This window comes from Hyaena hyaena, unplaced genomic scaffold (assembly GCF_003009895.1).
Source record: "Hyaena hyaena isolate Hyena2069 unplaced genomic scaffold, ASM300989v1 scaffold_59, whole genome shotgun sequence".
NCBI lineage: Eukaryota > Metazoa > Chordata > Mammalia > Carnivora > Hyaenidae > Hyaena > Hyaena hyaena.
In genome coordinates, this window is record NW_024080691.1 from 1974041 (window position 1) to 1992810 (window position 18770).

Here is an 18770-nt window from a genome sequence, read left to right on the forward strand (position 1 = left end):
CCCTAAAACCTCAGCCAGGATCCGCGGAACCGTCCCAGCACTCCTAACATGGCGGCCGAGTCCCCTTCGCTCTTTTCGCCCACTCCAGGCACGTCCGACCATGGCGCATTTTGGGCATTGTAGTTCCCGCGATAGCCTCGGTGTCCTGCCGGACCGTTAGAGGACTACGATTCCCAGAATGCACCTCTCCTGAGCATGGCTATTGGGGCCTTTTGGACAGAGGGATGATGTCATTGCAAAAACCCCACTGCATTCATTGTGCTACGGTCTATCCACCCCCTTGCTGCTGCTGGGCTTGCGATTGCCGCTTGCTCCAGCTGAGCTAGGAGTAGCAGCAGCACCAGGGCAGGGACTCACTCCAGCCCTTGAACTTAGGACATCGCAACACGTTCCCTTGCCTGCGTGACTCATTCGCACATCATTTTTGTTTATGCCTGGGGTGGGGAGAAATATCCCAAACCAGGTGAGTTGAAGTGATTTATTCAAATGGTTCTACCAAGTTATTCCTCCCGCTACATTCTCAAGGCTTTCTTTTGGGAAGATGGGGGCGGGAGGGCTGGAGAGGTGCTCGCAAGTGCTGCTAAGCGGAAAGCTCTGCAATTTGGGTCACTGCAAAGAACAACTCTAGCAACCTTCCCCCGGCGGAGGACCGATTCCTGCCAATTCCCTAGTCGCAACTCCCCTCAGCCTTTTTGAGGAGGGGAGAGGGGGCTGGGTTGGGGACGATGTTGGGAAGTGCTGTTGGAAAATCAGAAGAAGGCAGAGGTGGGGGACTGCAGTCCTGTCACAGACGGCCCCGAGTGCTGAGGTTTGAGTGGGAAGGGGTGATGCGTGGGGAGAAAGGGAGACAGTGATTTACTGTCGTTGCACTACTTTAGAACATTTCTATGTCGCTCGGGCAAGCACACACTATTTTTAAGATGAGCGTGCTTCTTAGTAGGTTAAGTTTTGTGGGGCTCTGGTGTGTGTGTGTGTGTGTGTGTGTGTGTGTGTGTGTGTGTGTGTATGTCGTTTGTCTCGCCTTTACTGCTGATTTGAGGTGACAGTGTCCTTTAATGGTGCACTCCCTGCCAGTCAGAAACATTTCACGTGTCTAAGGAAGCTTCTCTTAGGCTGCTGGAAGCAGCATTTTTGTTAAGTGTTTTTCTTCTGTCGACTGCAGGATGGTTTCTGCAGGATTGTTTGGAAGTGGAGCCGACAGATTTGTGCTCGTGTGAGTGTTTTAAATTATGTTGCAGCAGGCTCCTTGCCACTGACAATGGTACCATAATGAGCTGCCTTTTCGTGAGGCACAGTCACCAGTCACAACTAACGGTTTGGAGAAGGGATCATTAGGGAAACCCTGGTTCATTTTAATGCATTAGGGAAAGGGAAAGTTAGAAGGACTGTTAACCTTCATTTACCATTACTGAAAGGTACTCAAAAGGTACCTTCCGAAGAGTGATCCTGGCTAGGGAAACTCTGGAGCATATAGTGGTTTTTTTTGGATTTTTTTGGGGTTTTGTTTTTCAGCGAACTGACACATTTAATAGGACAGTAAGGATTCTGGCTTGTATGATTTTGGCTTTTTTCTTGTGTTATTAGGATGATTAGTACAATAAGTGTTACTTGGAGATAAACAGCTGGCTGACTCCAGAACAGATGGGGCCAGTCTTAGCTTGAGAGATCTACAACCTTGGAAATGAATGGACTTGGGGGTCAACCACACCCCCTCCTGGAATGTCAAAAGAAGGAGAAATGCCAGAGCATTTTATGCTTAACTCTAAACTGCCAAACCTTTTTATGGCCAGGTCAGGCATTGAGTGAAAGTCATTACTTGTCTTCTGCTGATGAACAAATTTTGTTCATTTTTGATTCAGACCCTTAGGTCTACAAAGTTGCAGCTGGGTGATGCTTCGTTAAATGCTGCTTGTGACTGAATGCAAAGGACAGTCTATTGTATGGGCTTTGTAGTAGAGTGATTTATTGGGATGCAATGAGCAGCTTTGGGATTTGGGAAAAGACTGCCCGGCTTTGCCTCTCTCTACGTTTCTCTGGTACTTACTGTCTATTCTCCTGGGCACCCTACCCTTTTTGCCTATACCTTGCTTGCCCCACCCGTCTATGTCTCTTGATGTTCTTTCAGTTTTTTTCCCCGTTTCTCCATTTACAATTCCCATTTTTCATTTCCATGTCCAAGTTTCCCTCTTATTACCAATATATCATGTCTCTCCAAGTCTTTTTCCAATCTCCGAAAACCCTCCCCACCCCTTCTCTACCTCACTCAGAAACTCCAGGGTGGATGTAGACTGCGTGAGTATTTATTCCACAGAGCACTCTTGGACTTTTCTCTTTCTTGCAGTGGGTGCCAGGCAAGATGAACAGCAGTGAGCCTGAAACTTTGGCCTCTGTGACAGATATAATTTGGCCTCAGCAGCGTGTGGACAATGCATGTTGCCGTTGAGCGCTTGTCACTGTTTTTTCCGTTGGTACCTGTGTTCGGAACTGCCAGTGTGTTAGCAAGGTTTTTAAATGCTTTACATAGGGGGGCACCTGGCTGGCTCAGTCGGAAGAACAGGAGACTCTTTCCCGTGGTTTGAGCCCCACGTTGGGTGTAGAGATTACTTAAATAAATAAAAACTTAAAAAAATTGCTTTACGTGAACTGTTCTCTTAATTCCCAGAGGATAAGAAGACTTCAAATGGTTTCTGCCTCATTTAATCCTTTTTTTTTTTTTTTTTCCTGATTCCTGCTCTAGAAAGTGGTGGGAAGGCCATTTTTTCTGTTGATTGCTGAGAAGCAATCCAGGTGGCCAAACTGCCCATTTGGTGTTTTGTTTTGTTTTTGTTTTTGTTTGAAGACAATTGGAGTGGCAGCAGTGTTCCCTCCTGTGGGGTCTTCTTTCTGGATGAAAACATGTGTTATTTTATACTGTCCCTTAAGGAGAAGGGTGTGGTGGTGGTTATGTGTGTCTGTCTAACATTTGTGCTTTTCTAGGCATAGAATCTGATTGTTGGTAGTATGGAGGCAACCAGTGTGATTGATGTGAAACGAGGCAGATTCAGAAGCTGTCTTCCTTGACATCTCTCTCTCTCACCACCTTCCCATTACCCTTTTCCTTCTTTGAAAAAAAAATTTAATGTTTATTTGTTCTTTGAAAGAGAGAGAGAGAGCATGAGCAGAGGAGGGGCACAGAATCTGAAGCAGGTCTCAGGGTCTGCTGACAGCTCTAACTCACCAAGTGCGAGATCACCTGAGGCAAAGTCAGACACTCAACCCAGCTGAGCCACCTAGGCTCCCCTCATTACTAACTTTATTATTCTAAGACCCTCCCTTTCCTACCCACATTTTTTAGTGTTTTGAGGGGACAAATGAGCTGAATGATGGGTTAGATTTGGGTCTATCACTATCTCTATGACCTTGAATAACTGCACTTCTTTCTGCCTCTGTTTACATATTTGCAAATGCAAAATGGTCCATTACCATCCTGTTACCATTTGGTCCCAGCTCATCATTTTAACAACAAATATTAATTGAGCAGCTACTGTGTTTTCAGAACTGGGGATATATCAGTGGAAAGAGAGAGTTCCCCTGCCTTCGTGGAGTTTCTATTCTACCAGGGAGACAATCACTGGATAAGTAGTCACAGTGTGATGAATGTTACTAGCAAAAAGGAGATGTGCTATAATGTGCTATAAGTGGCTCACTGGTGCTTTCACCTTGTCTAGGGGAATCAGAAAAGGATTCCTATAGCAGGTGACACTTCAAGAAACTTGAAGAATGAGTAACTTAGGTTGTCAATGAGAGGTGTTAACGGGGACACAGAGAAGGCTTCAGACAAGGGACACTGCATGTTCAGTGTACAAAAGAAAGAGCAGTGAATATGAGGATTTGAAAGGAGGTCCTCAGTATATGGAAGCAGAGCAAGGGGAGAGGGACCAGACAGGCTGGAGAGGTGGGCAGAGTCTGGAGAATTTTCTGAGCCTTCTGTGAATTTTGGTCTTTATCCTAAGAGCAATAAGAACCTAATAAAGGGCTTTAATTAGCTAGATGAATTATATATGTAGAATGATATGGAAGACATCACCTTGTCTGTTATGTGAAGAAGAGATTGGAGGAGAGGATTGGCCAAAGTGAATGTGTGGATGAGAAGTAACAAGTCATTCTTGTAGTCTGCACAAGGGATGATGGTAGCTTGAATCTAGGGTGGTGGCGGATGGCTTGGAGAGAAAGAAAGAGATTGGAAAGATGCTAAACTTGACGATGATAACTGAAAAGATTGTTAATTGATTAGATGTGAGGATAGAGGGAAGAGGGAGTCAAGATGACTTGAGTTTTTCCTTGAGCGCCTGGGAATGCCATTTTTAGAAAAAGGGAACACTGGACAAAGACCAGATTTTTGTTTGTTTGTTCAAGGAGGGACTTGTGGGCAGGTTGACTTTGAAGTTCCAGACAGACATCAAGATCTTTCTCTCCTTCAGCCTGTCCAAAGGAGAGGCTGTCCAAACTTTAGTTTTCTCATCTGTAAAATACATTTATTCTGTTAATTTATGCTGATTCCCCCCACCCCAGCTGTAAATGCACCATGCTAAGAATACAGTATTGAATGGGATAGTGTTTTCTTTGGAAGAATTCACTTGGTGAGGGAGACAAACGTAGTCACATAAAGGGAGTCATGTAGGCCAGGCTAGGAGACCACAGCCGCAAGGAAGACTTTCATTCTTTCTTATGAGTGAGAGGGGCAGGAGACCTTTGACCTAAGACCTAAAGCAAGAGAGAGCTCTCCAGACTATTCCCAGGCACCAAATAGAGTATCTTGTACAGATTAGGGACTCTGAAAGTTTGTTGACTGAGTAAATTAACTTAAATCACTGAGGGTCCATTCAAAACAGGAAGGTGCATTGGAAGAGGGCATTTAAATAATGCAAGTGGCAAACGTGAAATGCTTTTAACAAATCTTTTAAAATGTATTCCTGGGGCGCCTGGGTGGCTTAGTCGGTTAAGCGTCCGACTTTCGCTTAGGTCATGATCTCGCGGTTCGTGGGTTCGAGCCCCGCGTCGGGCTCTGTGCTGACTGCCAGCTCAGAGCCTGGAGCCTGTTTCAGTCTGTGACTCCCTCTCTCTCTGACCCTCCCCTGCTCACGCTGTCTCTCTCTCTCTCCTAGAAATAAATAAAACATTAAAAAAATTTTTTTATAAAATGTATTCCTGAGGGGCGCCTGGGTGGCTTAGTCGGTTAAGCGTCCGACTTTCGCTTAGGTCATGATCTCGCGGTTCGTGCGGTCCAGCCCCGCGTTGGGCTCTGTGCTGACTGCCAGCTCAGAGCCTGGAGCCTGTTTCAGTCTGTGACTCCCTCTCTCTCTGAACCTCCCCTGCTCACGCTGTCTCTCTCTCTCTCCTAGAAATAAATAAAACGTTAAAAAAAAAAATGTATTCCTGAGACCTGCAGGCTTTGAGATATTTTGTAGTTGAGTTTTAGGGAAATTCAGAAATATTTCAGATCTGGTTTCTTTTTGGGGTGAACTTCCTTTATTCAAGTTAGTTTCTCAAAAATAATTTAAAAATTATATAGTGTTCCCTAAATTAGTGGGGCTCAAATTTTTGAATTTTATACATAAGCAAAATTATAAAAAATAAGATAAAATTGGCAGCGCTGTTGACAATGATTATTTTTCTACAGTAAAGATATATTTTTTAAAAAATGACCTCTTCACTTTCATCTCATAAAGGACATTTAATATCTAAAGTTGAGGGAGACCATACTTTTAAAATTAAAAATATATTGAGATTTATGAAAAATTCTCTACATTGTCTTTGTTTTTCTCATTTTGTTACAGAATAGTAAAAGAAAAAAAAAAGATGAACAAAACACCAGAATGTTATAATAATTTATGGAACCATTGCCCTATTTTCTTGGCTATGGTGGAAATGTGGCCCATCTCCAAATAAGAATACTTCCAAGTATGAAATAATTTTATATAGACCACAGATAATTTGTTTTCAGTTCCTTCTCCGTAGTAATCCAACTGTTGAAAACTAGATAGGTCTCCACAAGATGTGTCTAAGGTAGTGGTTCTTCATAGACAGCATGACCCCTGAGATCATATGTTAAAGTGTGTATGTGTGTGTGTGTGTGAGAGAGAGAGAGAGACAGAGAAAGAGAATTCACATGTGCATGCACATATTTTTCTGTCACTATATGTGTGTCTTTGGGCAAGTTATTTAACTTCTCTGAACCTCAGGTTTTTTGCAAGATTGTTGTGAAGTTTAAATGAGATAATATATTTTAGATGTCTGGCACTATGCCTCGCACAGCTGGTGGTCATAGTAACTGTTTTTAACGTTATATTTATTTCTTGTTTTAAAAATTTTATTTATTGGCTGATTCGCACTTAGTACCCACAGTGATAACACAAAGAAAAAGATAACAGTAAAACTGGACAACCTGATGCAGTGAGAAGAACACAATATCACTGATGCAGAATTCTTGCCAAAAATGTTTAACCTAAATCTAATCATGAGGAAGTAATCAGGGAAATCCAGATTGCAGGACATACTGCAAAACAGCTGGCCTGCGATCTTCGAAAATGTCAATGTCGTGAAAGAGAAACAAAACAAAATAAAAGAAAATACATAGGGGACTGGCCTAGATTAAAGGAGATTGAAGAGCTATGACAACCAAATGCAACATGTAACTTTTGATTGGATCCTGGACTTAAAAAAAAAGCTATAAAGGACATTTTGGGGGCAGTTGAGGAAATTTGAATAGGAGCTGCATATTAGATAATCAGTAACAATGTTAGTTTTCTCGGATGCAATAATGCTTCCATCTGCTTAGCCTGACATGCTGTGGATATTGGTGTCTAGATCAGTTGCTGTTCCTGTATGTCATCGTTAGGAATATCACACCAAAGCTAGAAGACACCAAGGGCTGCTTCAGAAGACAATGATTTTCTTGGTCACTGCAAGTATATAATCAGCCTGTGTCTGGGCTGTGATACCAATTATTGGGGATATTGTAAGTGATTTTTAAATGTCCTTTCTAAACACTATCCTGTCATTCTATAAGAATGTAGACTTCTAGGAGTGCCTGGGTGACTCAGTCAATTGAGTATCTGGCTTCAGCTCAAGTCATGATCTCACAGGTTCGGTTCATGGGTTTGAGTCCCATACTGGGCTCGTGGTGTCAGCACAGAGTCCACCTTGGATCCTCTGTTCCCTTTCTTTTGCCCCTCCCCCACTCACTCTTTTTTTTTTTTTCCTCTCTCAAAAATAAATAAAACATTAAAAAAATGCAAACTTCTGGAGCTGACAAGCTATCTTTGATATTACTAAATGTAGTAATGTAGGTGAAGCACTAGCTGCTCCCAACATGAAGAAGAAAGGATGGCAAGGGGCACATTGAATATATATCTTACATGTTTTTTTTTTTTTTTTTGAGTCTAGACGTAAGATTAATCAAAATTTATTACAGAAATAGACAATGCACAGGATACGGGAAATTCTCCTTAATTCCACCTTACAAAGATGTGATTCCACCTCACTTTGAGATTTTGATATGCATCCCTCTGTCATTTCCCCCCGACACATATGCTAATGATACTGTTATAATATCTGTAATTGTTTTTTGCTGTCTCTTAATATATTTTGATTATTTGTCTCACATATTTGCCCGTTGTTCTAACTTACCTGTCTTTTTTATTTCATTTCTGAGAGAGAGAGAGAGCATGAATAAAGTCAGAATCTTTTCTAATTGCCACCCCGATTCAAATTCTTATCAACAGTCTTTGACAGTACCATTTCTAAGTACCTTTGCCAAATCCAATAGCCACTTGTGTTAAACTCTTATTGAAGGGAAGGAAGTTGTGATGGGTGGACAGAAAGAGGGCAAAAATGGAATTACAGAGCTCCTGCTGGTTTTTGTGATGGCTGTGATAATATAGGTGAGTATGGAAATAATTTGGAAATCTCTGGAAGAAAGAAATAAAATACATGATCTCTGCCCACAACATGACATGATGTTTAAAAAGTGAACTGAAACAATAAAGCAGCTAAAAGTTTTCCCCAGAAAATTTTTCAGAAAATTTTTGAGTTATGATTAATGTCATTCAAATGTAGACTGCATCACCTTGAGATGAAAATAACCTCTACTGCTCACTTCTTCTCTGTCTCAGTCGCACAACCACACTAGAAAGGGGAATTTAAGCTCCACTTTTAAAGTAGCTGAATCAGGTAGTTAAAAGGCCAAATCTTCATCTTTCTGAATATCAATAGAAGCAATCCGAGGGCAGATTTTTGGCATTTTTCTGTAGAAAACGTATGAATTTAGGAGTGGCGATCAGTGACTCACTCTGTCGCAGCAGAGACCTTGGGGAAAAGATTGCGAGGTTCACAAGCTATGAATTATTTCCATTCTTATGTGGCTGAGTGGAACACACAGATTTGAGCTCTGTGCTATGTGGAAATTTATCTTTTCAAGTCTCAGTTTCTCCTTCTATTAAATGGGGGTTATTTTGAGGTCAAAATGAGATAATGTGTATAAAAGGTCTTTCGCAAATTTATATGTACATAAATATGTGCTGTCATTAAGGGGCTGCTGTCTCTCACTGCGGCAGCTCCTGTTATTCCTTCATTTAATTCCAATGGCATTTGTATTCCAAAAGACTTTTTTAAGGCATTTTGTCCCATAATATCTATTGTTACTTCTTCAACCAATAATTGTGAGCATAAGCTAAATGGGAGATTCTATGCTGGATTTTCTGATAAGGAAGCAATGGTGGGAACATCAGGAGCCTTCCTTCTTTCCCACTTTTATTCTAGGAGATATATATATATATAAAGTTTATTTATGTATTTTGAGAGAGCACTGGCAGGGGAAGGACAGGAGAGAGGGAGGGAGAGAATCCCAAGCAGGCTCTGCGTGGTCAGTGCAGAGCTAGATGCAGGGCTCAGTCTCACAAACTGTGTCACCTGAGCTACGATCAAGAGTCAGATGCTTAACTGACTGAGCCACCCAGGTGTCCTGAGACTAATATCTTTTAATGAGAGTCTTCAATAAAAGATGCTTTACAAAGGTGTATTATATATGCTGTTTCATAAACTCATACTTAGGGGCGCTCAGTCGGTTAAGTGTCTGACTTCAGCTCAGGTCATGATCTCACGGTTCATGGGTTTGAGCCCTGCATTGGTCTCTGTGCTGACAGCTAGCTCAGAACCTGGAGGCTATTTCGGATTCTGTATCTCTCTCTCTCTCTCTCTTTCTCTCTCAGAAATAAAAAGAAAAAAAAACTAAAAAAATTTTATAATCTCAAACTTAGATGGTAGATTTTAGTTCTATTTTTTCCATATAAATGAGGAAACAATTCTTAGTGAGGTTAAATAACTTGTTTTGTTTTGTTTTAAAAGTTACCTAGCTTAAAAAAAAATTGCAGATGTAGGCCCTAGGTAGATTTTCTGGAACCAAAACCAAAAGCATCTCCAGCTGCTTCCTGTTTTTGCTTTGCCTTCTGATCAAAGTACAAGCTTCATGAAGGTAGGACTGGCTGTTGGCATTTACTTTGATATGGTTCCATTTACCTTCAGGTACATGGGGAGGACATTTCCTTAGATCTGCGGAGTTAGCTGAGACGTGTGCACACCTACACTTCTTTTCCCCCCAAATCACTTAAGAGTGAGTTGCAGACATAACAACACTTTATCTCTAAGCTCTGGAGCGGGTATCTCTTAAGACACAGGGAATTCTCCCATTTACCACAATATCATTACATTGAAATAATATTTTTCAGATTGCCCCTGTTGTTCTAATATCGTCTAAAATCAGTCTTTCTTCCTTTGTCTCTCTCTCTCTCACTTGCTCCATCACCCAACACAAAGTAATTATCTCTTTGGTTTCCTTTAATGTTGTGTAGTATCTTGGCCTTTTTGGTCTTTTATGAAATTGAAGTTTTGAAGATTCCAAGTCTGTTGCCTTGTAGACTGTAAATTGGGTTTGTCTGATTGTTTTCTCTTTAACAACCTCCAGTTAAATACTTGTAGTAGGAATTCCACATAGACAGTGTTGCATCCTTTTCTTTGCATCACATTAGGTGACACAGAGTATCAGTTTGTAACATCACTGGTGATGTGAGATTTGATCATGTGGATGAAGTGGTGTTGCCTGATCTCTTCATTGTAAAGGTACCTGTTTCTCTTTGTAATGAGCAAAATAGTCTGTGGGGTGATACTTTGAGATTGTTTGAATATCCTGTTCAATCAACAACTTTAACCTAGTTTTAATTCTACTGATAATCATGGCCTAGGTCAGTGGTATCTATAAAGGATGATTTCCTTCTATATTTATGAATCATGCGTTTTTCTGATAAGATTAGCTTTCAGCTCCTCTTCCTCTTTCTTCCTCTTCCTCCTCCTCCTTCATTTTTACCTGGATTCCCCAATTCTTTTTTTACCACCAGTGTGTTATTATCCATTACCAACCTTCTGCCCATGTACAAGTGAGGAAATTAAGACTCAGAAAATACAAGTAACTTTCTGAGGGTCATAGCCAGTTAGCAGAGGAGGCTAGGTGCAAACCCAGTTTTGACAGACTGCTGCCTTACGGCAGTCCAAGAACAAAAGGTCATCTGATGAAATCAAGTTAAAAAGAATGAATAAGCATTGCATCATTGTTGCTTATAGCAAATGACTGGAAACAACCCTAAGTGTGTGTCAGGGGGAAACAGGTTAAATAAATGGGTGTGTTCACATAAGGGAAACTATTAAACCACAAACAAGAATTAGGATATTCTTTAAGTACTGATATGGAAAAATCTCAAAGGATATATTAAATGAAGGAAGGAAGGTGCAGAAGAGTGCATATTTTTGTGAAGGAAATGGAGATAAGAAAATATATTTGAACTTGCACAAAGAAACACTGGAAGAATCTTAAAGTAGTTACTGGTGCAGGGCTGTAAAAAAGAGTGGTGTGTGTGTGTGCACGTGCGTGCGGGTGTGTGTGTTGTGAGATTTCTTAAGGTTTACCATTTTATGAGGTTGACTTTTAAAATAGCTTTATTGGGGGGCGCCTGGGTGGCTCAATCCGTTAAGCATCCAACTTCAGCTCAGGTCATGATCTCACAGTCTGTGAGTTCGAGCCCCACGTTTGGGCTCTGTGCTGACAGCTCAGAGCCTGGAGCCTGCTTCAGAGTCTGTCTCCCTCTGCCTTTGCCCGTCCTCTGGTCAAGCTCTGTCTCTCTGTCTCTCAAAAAATAAATACACATTAAAAATAAATAAATAAATAAATAAATAAATAAATAAAATAACTTTCTTGGGGTATAATTTATATGTCACACAATTGACTCATTTAAACTGTACGATTCAGTGGTTTTTAATATGTTTACAGACTTGTGCAAGCATCATCACAATCAATTTAGAAAATTGTCATTCTAAAAAGAAACCTTGTACTCAATAGCACTCATTTGTCATCTCCTCCACTCCTGTACCACCCCCCCCCCCCCCCCCCCCCCCCCCCCCCCCCCCCCCCCCCCCCCCGCCGCCACCTAGGCCAGGCAACTACTTTCTGTCTCTATAGATTTGCCTATTCTCAACATTTCATATAAATGGCATCAGGCAACATGCGGTCTTTTGTGATTAGTTTCTTTCATTAGCATAAGCTTTTCAAGGCTTATCTGCATTGTAGTATGGATCAGTTCTTGTCTTATCACCAAATAATGTTCCGTTGTATGGATATACCACACTATATGTTTTCAGTCATCAGTTGATGGGCATTTGGGTTGTTTCCACTTTCAACCATTACGAATAATGCAATCTGCATGTGTATACATGGTTTTAAATGTACATTTATTTTGGGCTGCCTCGGTGGCTCAGTTGGTTGAGTGTCCAACTCTTGATCCCAGTCATGGGACTGAGCCCCACTTCGGGCTCTGCACTGAGTGTGGAGCCTGCTAAAGATTCTCTCTCTCTCTCTGCCCCCTCCCCTGCTCATGTGCTCTCTAGCTCTCTAAAAAAATGAAATAAAATATTAAAAAAGTAAATGTACCTTTGTTTTTATTTAATTTGCATTTGTACCTAGGATTGGGTCAACTGGTAACTCTATGTTTGAACTTTTGAGGAACTGACAAGTTGTTTTCCAAAGCAGCAGTACCACTTTACATTCCCTCTAGCAATGTACAAGGATTCCATTTGCCTGCATCCTTGCCCACACTTGTTATTATTTGTCTTTTTTATTATGACTATTCCACTGGGTATGTCACATTGAGTTTTGAGCCATGGGAATGTAATATCAATTATTCCAAAAATAAAATTCAAATGAAAAAAATTAGAAAGAAATGGCATTTCAAAAATAAAAGTTTCAGGAGGTCAGACCGAAAGGTCACAGTGTGGCAAGATGGCCTTAGGGTATGGATGATTTCAGGTTTTCCTTGTTCAGCCTAGTGTCCTGATGCATATACATTTCCATCTTCTGCTTTTTAGTACCAGCTGATTTCTCTTCCAGTGCTCTACCAGGTTAATTAACCGAGAGAGTGGGGGGCTTGGGTATAAAGTACCACCCTCAGGATTTCTAATGTTTTAGAAGCAGCTCTAGGAGCGCCTGGGTGGCTCAGTCGGTTAAGCCTCTGACTTAGGCTCAAGTCATGATCTCACGATTCATAGGTTCAAGCCCTGCATCAGATTCTGTGCTGGTAGCTCAGAGCCTGGAGCCTGCTTCAGATTCTGTATCTCCCTCTCTCTCTTCCCCTCCCCTGCCCATGCTGTCTCTCTCTCTCTCTCAGAAATAAATTTTAAAAAACATTAAAAAAAAATAGAAGCAGCTCTAGAGACTCAGTGGCTAGGACCATGCTGGTTCTTAAGATCAGAGAAATAAAAGGATTCTCTGGGCCATGAGGGGTCCTCATATTGTTTTCATTAGGGTGCACGGTAAGGGCATTAGACAAAGATGCTTTAGTGATTGGTAACTGGTCTAGGAAGCGGTGGGATGCTTTTGAAGAATCTCAAGTGTGGGAGCCTACAAAATGGAGTATGAGTTTGTGCTCTGGCACTTTTAATCTGTGTGCCGTTAAGCAACTCATAACTTCTCTGTACCTCAGCTCTTTCATCTATGATAGAGGAGCCTACCTAGTCTAAAGTATCTCCTCACAACATACTAATAGATTACAAAGGAGGCAAGAGTGACTTTATAGTGAGAAACATGCAGACACCACTTTTGCTGAATAATCAAAGTCAATACCAGAGATGTGACGGACCATTATCTGAGAAGAACATACCACTTGTGTGGCATTCCTGCTGAAAATGCATAACTTGAATCTAATCATGAGGAAATATTGGATAAATTTAAATTGAGAAATATTCTACAAATTAAATGGACTGTATTTATTAAAAATGTAAGGTCATGAAAGACAAAGATTGAGGAATAGTTTTGGATTAAAAGAGACTAAAGGCATATAGAAACTAAATACAACATATGATCCTGGATTGATTAGAGCAGAGAAAAATTTTTTCTTTTGCCATAAAGGACTTTTATTTTATTTGGTCAGTTGGTAAAATTTGAATAAGAGTTGAGATTAGATTATACAAGTATTAATATTTTCTGATTTTGATAATCATATTGCAGAATTAAAGGGATTGTTCTTAATTTGAAGGAAATACTAAGTATTTAAGGGTAAAGTAAAATCTATATCTGAGAGAATGATAAAGCAAAGGGATAAAATATTAAAACTTGGGTAATCTGGATGAAGATTATATATGAATACTTAGTGATTTGCTTGAAGTTTTTTTCTTTTTTGGTAAGTCTGAAATTAATTTAAAAACAAGAAGTGAAAAAGGAGAGAGGGAAGATGTCAGTACACAGAACATAGGGTTGTTGTGAGCATTAGATGCAGCCCTGTATGTCAAGGCTCAGCATGATGGGCACCTGGCAGCCTTATAGTGCATGTGAATATCCTGGCACTAGTAAGGCAGCCGGTAGCTCTTAGCTATTATTTGGGAACCAAATTAAAATTGACATGTGACATATGGTGACAGTATTGTTAAGAATCCAGAATTGGTGGAGTACCTGTGTGGCTCAGTTGGTTAAGCGTTCAACTCTTGATTTTGGCTCAGGTTATGGTGTCACAATTTGTGAGTTCAAGCCCTGCATTGGGCTCTGAATCGATAGCGTGGATCCTGCTTGGGATTTTGTCTTCCTCTCTCCCTGCCCCTCACCCACTGTTTGTTCTTTCTCTCTCGCTCAAAATAAATAAAAGTAAACTTAAAAAAAAAACAAAATTGGGAGAGAGGTAAAATCATATTTAGTTACCCTTAATAAATTATCTCAGTATAGTGTTAAATTTACGAGGAGTCATGATTATCCTAAGAAAGTTAGGGGTTATGATCACTTGGGGCCATTTTGGGGCCAGCATTAGCATTTGGTCAACTTCCTCTTACCTTCTTTCTGTTTTCTCTTCCCTCTTCCCCCAACTACACAGTCAAGTTTCTGATTTTGTCTGTGAGAGCCATTTGAATTAGCCATGTCAAATGTTAATTGTTTTGGTAGACAAAAAGATGCTTGAATAAGCTTTTCCTTCTAAGACTCAAAAACTTGCCTTTCTAAGAGCTGACTTTGGAAGGAATGTTTCTGGTCTGGAAAATTCGGATAGCAACCTCAAAAGAATTCATGTCCTAGAGGAACCGGGAGTGGGGTGGGGAGCTCAATTTCCTTCGAGTCAGATTGAAATAAATACTTCTGTCTGAAACAGTAATAAAGATCAAGATCTATTTATTTCTTTCATCTTTTTACTAAAAGCTTCAAAACATGAATTATGATGAAATTCAACATAGATTTAGCCCAAACACCCAAAAAACCTCAAGTAATCCTGATTTTAAAACATTAACGAGAACTTGGACAGGCTGCTTTGCTAATTGAGATGATCCTTAGTGTGACATGTAAGTCTGTCTCTTTGAAGTGACAAAATTTCCAGCTCAAGTGCTGCAACTGAATAGCTCAAGCCTCCGCATTCAATAATAGCAGTCCAGAATCATTGTTGCTGCTGTGGTAGTGTCTTTCTGTTTTGACTATTACCTGCTGTAAATGGTTTGGTCTGAGAATTTTTTATGTTCTTTGCTTTTAAAGTTACCATGGCCGGGAAGCTAAATGGCATGTTTGTATGTGCAACAAGATACTTTTTTTTTTTAAAGTAATCTCAGTGGGTGCTTGAACTCCCTACTCCAAACCAGGAGTCACATGCTCTACTGAGTGAACCAGCCAGGCACCCCCCAAGTTACTTTTATTATAGGACTTTATAATAATAATATTGGCAAATATTTTTTGAGTTTATGATGTGTCAAGTGCTATGTTAACTGCTTTACATAAGTTACAGCTTTTAGTTGTGGCAAAAACCACATGAGGAACTGCAGCTCTGAGAGCTTAAATAACATGCCTAAGATTATACAACTAGTAAAATCAGATCCAGGATCAGAAATCAGGATTGTCTTACTACAAAGCCTGTGCTTTTTTGCTGTGTAATACTGCCATTTTGCAGATTTGTGGGGAAGATGAGGATTACTTTTTCACTTCATTTTTGGAGCAGATTCCTGTCTTATTTACTTAATGGGTATTTACTGAGTGCCTATTACATGTTAAGCACCTAGAGAAATTGGGACCCAGGCTTTGTCATTAAGAAGCTCACATTCAAGTTAAGGAGCTAAAGCAGATACATCCCTATATACCCATGTTCATAACAGCATTATTCACAATAGCCAAAGGGTAGAAGCAATCCAAGTGTCCATCAACAGATGCATGGATAAACCAAATGTAGATGTACATACAGTAGCCTTGAAAAGGAAAGAGATTCTAACACATGCTACAACATGGTTGAATCTTAAGGGCATTATGGTGGGAGAAATAAACCAAACACAAATGGATGGATATTGTATGACTACATTTATATGAGGTATTTAGAATAGTCACACTTATAGAAACAGAAAGTAGAGTGGTGGTTGCCAGGGGCCAGAGGGAGGGAAAAATCAGGGAGTTGTTATTTAATGTGTTTCAGTTTTGGTTCTGGAGGTTGATTTACAACACTGAATATACCTAACACTACAGAACTGTACACTTAAAAATGGTTACGATTATACATTTTATATTATGTATATTTTATCATAATTAAAAAAAAAAACCCAAACAGATATACTCCTCCTACTGTGTGGTAGAAAGTAATTATTGAGACAAGAAAGATTGATGAAGTCATAGGAAGTAGAGGGGCTTTCTAGAAAAGATAGCTCTGGCTAGGCAGTAGAAGATGGGGCAGATTTATGTGGCAATGAGGAAGGTAGGAAGGGCAACCCAGGTCAGGAACAGTGAGCAACGTTATAGAGTCTTGATGCTGCTTAAAGACCCAGGTCTAGCAAGGAACAAATCTCCAAATGGCTCTGTAATTATGGGTGTCCCAGCCACCTTCCATGTGGGCAGAGACTTAAATGCAAAGTCTACCAGGTTCGTGAAGCTGTGGTATGCTAGACAGGGACTCCTTCATGATTCATTCAGTAAACATATATTTAGCACATAGTGCCCGTGCTATGCTAGGCACTTTGTGTATGTTGGCAGATGCAATACCCCAACAACTCTGAAGTTATTAATATCCCTAATTAACAGAGACAGGAATTGTGACTCAAAGAGATGAAGTAACTTGCCCAAAGTCACATGACTGATAAGTAGCCAAAACTAAGACTTGGCCTGTGGAGCCCATGCTCTCTGTACTCACCAAGCTATGCTATCTTTTCTTGGGGGTGAGTGTGAAGTGATGTCTGCTTATAAATTCACAGTAACACTGGCATGTGTGACTGCTACCACTTATCATCTTTTTGCTACTTTGAGACTACCTTGACAGAGTTACCTTACAGCTCTGAGGCCCTGCTTCCTTGTCTGTGAAATAAAGACCTTGTATTGGACTAGATTATTTCTAAGGTTTCTCCCAGATCAAAAAACCCTATTTACTTATTCATCTATCTATCCACTTATCTACCCATCTATCCAACACTAATCTGGTATCTGTTATATACCAGGTATTGAGCTGGTGAGTACTGAGACTGGTAATTGAGATTTGGCAGAACATGGTTCTTGCCTGAAGAGAGATTGTGAAGGAGATGAGATGGATGATTATTGTACAGTATGGGCCATGGCACTGATAGTGGCGTAGACAGAAGACTGGAGCATAGAGAAGGGGCACCTATCCCTGTCTTGGGTAAGTGGATGTCAAGAGGAAATTATCCCAAAGACTAGGAAGGTAATGAGGAAGACCACTAGAACCTTATCCTTCCTTTTGTTCCTATGGTTAGAAGCACACGGCATATTTATTAAATTCAGTTAAGCTTTGTTGACCTTAGAACTCCCTTTTATTTTAAGCCTTGTGGAAAGTTTAGTTGAATTTGACAGGTGAGTGCAGCCAAATATTGATATAGTTTGAATTCTCTTTCAGATTAGAGAAAGATGATCAAGTTGAAGAAAGACGCAGGAGTTAATTTTTTTTTTTTTAAGGAAATTTAGGAAGCATGGAGCAGACTAGTAAGAGGCCCAAGGACCCAGAGTTATTTGAAGTGTTCACAACTAAAGTCACAGATGATTATATTTCAAAGAGGCAAGTGAAATGGCCAACATATTCTTTTAAGACTATGAATTATAAGAATTCTTATAAGACTGGTGAATTATAAGAATTAGGGTGACTCAGTATTAGAATTCCAATACTAAAGAATTGAAGAGAGGTTTGAGGGGGAAGAGTTAAAAGAGCTAAATTTATTGAGCAGCTAATATGTATCAGGCATTGTACATTTATAATTTTGTTTTATTCTCCCCACAGTCTTATCCTTCACAGATATGGACTCAGTTGAGGCTCAAGGAGGTTTAACTTTCATAACAGCTAATAGGAGACTGAGCCAGGACTCAAGCCCAAGTTTGTTAAAATCAAGGCCTTTGCCCTTTCTGCTACCCCATGCTTCTTCAGGTTCTTTGATTCCACACCAGAGAATAGGACTTCCCTCTCATCCTTGGAGCCTAGAAAATAGTGATATTCAGAGGTGGCCACCTCTTAAAATTTTCCAGCATGCCAAAGGAGAGCTCCCCCAGGTACCTATGTCTTCTTTCTGAAATGGTGGGTCACTGGCTCCCAGAGGTAAATGGCTCTTACTAAAATGTTAATACTCCCCATGCCTTTTTTGCCTTTCTTCATAGTATATGAGTATTTCATCTTGGCAATTTGTCTCTTAGAAGTGGCTCAAAAAGGTCATCTGAGAGGGGCACCTGGGTGCTCAGTTGGTTAAGCATCAGACTCTTGATCTCAACTCAGGTCACAATCTCATTTTGTGAGCCCGAACCCCATATTGGGTTCTGCACTGACAATGTGGAACCTGCTTGGGATTCTCTCTGTTCCTCTCTGTCTGCCTCTCTCTTTCTCTGTCTCTGTCTCTCAAAATAAATACATTTTAAAAACTTAAAAAAAAAAAGTCATCTAAGAGAATGCCGATTGAGGCCAGCTCAGTTATATGTATTTGACACCCTCTCCTTCCCCCCAAAAAGGTAACTTCATTTCCCTTGCCCCAAATCCTATCTTTGGGGTCCTGAGAGATCTTAGCTTGTTGCCTGGCTCTCAGAGACCTCCATCTCTGAGGTTCTGACAAGATCACATAGAAGTCTCCACTTTTAACCCCTTATTTCAGGCTCCTTCCTCCTCGCTCAAGGTCTCTCTGTGGACATAAGCTACGGTGTCTTGTCAGGGAGTGTTTTCCCAGCTTGTATTGGAGGCAGGCCAGGCATTTATCCTGGGCCT

General features: G+C 40.5%; 1 protein-coding gene across 1 annotated transcript in view; it reads left to right on the forward strand.

Annotated features, from left to right (window-relative positions):
* The first annotated feature begins 273 nt into the window (after positions 1 to 273).
* RAB30 (RAB30, member RAS oncogene family) overlaps positions 274 to 18770 on the forward strand; it is an 81540-nt gene continuing 63043 nt past the window's right edge. The window contains exon 1 of the mRNA XM_039231812.1: positions 274 to 463. The gene's annotated coding sequence lies outside the window, so the exon portion shown is untranslated. The remainder of the gene's footprint in view (positions 464 to 18770) is intronic.